Source organism: Tupaia chinensis, unplaced genomic scaffold, assembly GCF_000334495.1.
Source record: "Tupaia chinensis unplaced genomic scaffold, TupChi_1.0 Scaffold143584_1, whole genome shotgun sequence".
Taxonomy (NCBI): domain Eukaryota; kingdom Metazoa; phylum Chordata; class Mammalia; order Scandentia; family Tupaiidae; genus Tupaia; species Tupaia belangeri.
This window is the reverse complement of record NW_006203430.1, coordinates 9,481,015-9,483,616: the sequence shown is the minus strand read 5'-3', so window position 1 is coordinate 9,483,616 and position 2,602 is coordinate 9,481,015.

The window sequence follows — 2,602 nt, the reverse complement described above, 5'->3', positions numbered from 1 at the left end:
ATGAGCACACGCACCCTATAGCAAAAACCTCTCAAAAAAAAAAAAAAAAAAAGAACAAGATATGGTGCCTGCTATGTTTTTCTTCCCATTTATAAAGGGGACAGGGACATAATTACACACGCAGCAAGAATGGGAACACTATTGATGTTTTTATGCCAATATATTTGAAAATTTAAACAAAATGGAGAAATTTCTAGAAAATCTGAGAATTAAGCCAACGTGTCTTCAGATGAAGTGGGCAGGGATCAGGCTGACCAGGGCCCTCAGAACTGCTGATGCTCTGACCCTATATCAACCAGCTGACCCCATTCCTGATTAGCTGACTCTCTGCTGGTGGATGACCCCACATCTGATCAGCTGATCCCACACCTGTCCAGCAGACCCCACACCTAACCAGCCAACCCTGTGCAGGCCTACACCTGATAGCTGATGCCATGCTGACCAGCATGGCCAAACTCTTGTCTAACCATTGACTCCACAGTGTCTTTGTACCAGAGTAGACATGAGCCAAAACAGGCCTGGTGGCCACCCACGTGTGCCTTCTCGCTGATCTTTGAAAGCAACATATGCAGCTTCTACTCTATCACTCTTTTTACTTTTCTCTTCTTTTCTCTTAGTTTTTGCTATAGGGCACCTGTGCCCATCAGAGGGAGAGTCAGAGAGAAAGAGAGAGGGAAAGTGAGAAATCACACCCCCAGAGGGGGTGGCCACACCGCAATCCCTTCTCCTTCATTCTCCTCTCAGGATTTTGAGTACACACCTACATGCACCCAGCGTGAGTTTCAGGGACTCAAACTGTGGTAGGCCATGTGGGAGTCCAGCACCTTAACCCACTATGCCATCTGCTGGCCCCCTGACATGTTTTTAAGCTGCTGGGTCTGGGACTTGAACTACGCAGTTGGCCATATGGGACCCAGCCACCTTTCCCTCCATGTTGCCTACTGGCCCACCATTCTTTTTACTTAATGCATTCCAGGCAAAAACTGCCATTTTGCCAATTCTTGTCTGATTCATCCCAGAGCCTGGCAGGCGATAAGGAGGGTCCTCAGAGCCCCTGCTAGGGTTGTCCAAGAGCCCCTGTGGCTAAGTGCTGACTATGAAGTAAGATGGGTGGGGGCAGCTGGGTGCTAGCTCAATGAGTCACTTGCACAGAATCCCCCAAGAGCAGGTTTTAACTGAAGGGAATAGGATGGCACTTTCCCATACAGGGGCAACACGCTCTCTGGCAATTAAAAAAAATCTCTTGGTTGGTGCCAGCAGGTGGCATGGTGATTGAGGCACTGGACTCCCACGTGACCAAACATGGTTCAATTTCATACCTGGTGGTTTGCTTTCTCACTTTCTCTGTTTCACTCTGTCTCTCTCTGGTAAATGTATGTGTACTATATGGTAAATTTTAAAATAGCAATAATAATAAAATTTACATAAATAAAATTTTAAAAATATCTAGGGACCAGCAGGTGGCGTGGTGTTTAAGGCACTGGAAACTCCAATGTGGTCAACCACAGTTCAAGTCCCAGACCTGGTGGTTTGCTTTCTCACTTTCCTTCTGTGTCTCTCTTTGGTCAAATTAAAATAAATGAATGGATAAATAATATAAAAATAAATAATTCCTTTAAAAACAACTATAAACCAGAGTCATCAGGGAAAAAAAAAAAGAAAAAAAAATTTGCTTTTTATTTTTTAATTAATTAATTAATTTTTTGAGAGGTTCTTGCTATAGGGCCCATGTGCTCACCCGAAAGACCGAGAGAGACAGAGATAGAAAGTGAGAAATCACTCCCTGGGGGGATAGTCACGCCACAATTCCTTCTTCTCCATTCTCCTCTCAGGATCTTGGGCATGCATGCACACGCGCCCGGCGTGAGTTTAAGCCACCGGGTCCGGGACTCGAACTGCGGTCGACTACATGGGAGTTCAGCAACATAGCCATTATGCTAACTGTTGGTCTCTCGCTTTTTATTTTTGAAAATTTTTATTATAGGGTTCATGTGTTTGCCTGAGAGAGACAGAGGCAGAGAGAGGGAAAGTGAGAAATCACTCCCCAAGAGAGATGGCCACACCAGTCACTTCTCCATTTTCCTGTTGGGATTTTGGATGCACACACACACACACACACACACACACACACGCAGAGTGATTTTCAAGCCACCAGATCTGGGACTTGAACAGCACAGTTGCCATGTGGGATCCAGCGCCTTAACCACCACACATTTTTTTTTTTGGCCCAAAACTGAACTTTTTTTTTTAATGAGACATTTTGTTATTGGAGGAGTCCAACTTGGTAGGGCCCCAGGATCTGTTTTGAGCCTTTGACCTTTTGAGCACAACTTTGGTCGGCTCAGCACATTGCCAAGGCCGCTGCTGTACACCCCCAACCTATGAGCAAAGCTTGGGTTGTCTCAGCATGTTGGCAAGGCCGCTTGTTGTATGCTCCAGAGACTGTGGTAGCCTTGCTGGGAAGCGACCCCCCTCTGACTCCCTGATATACTACTTTAAAAGAATTACATAACTCTCGGGAACCAGCAGTTAGCATAATGGCTATGTCGCTGGACTCCCACGTAGTCGACCGTGGTTCATGTCCCGGACCCGGTGGCTTAAA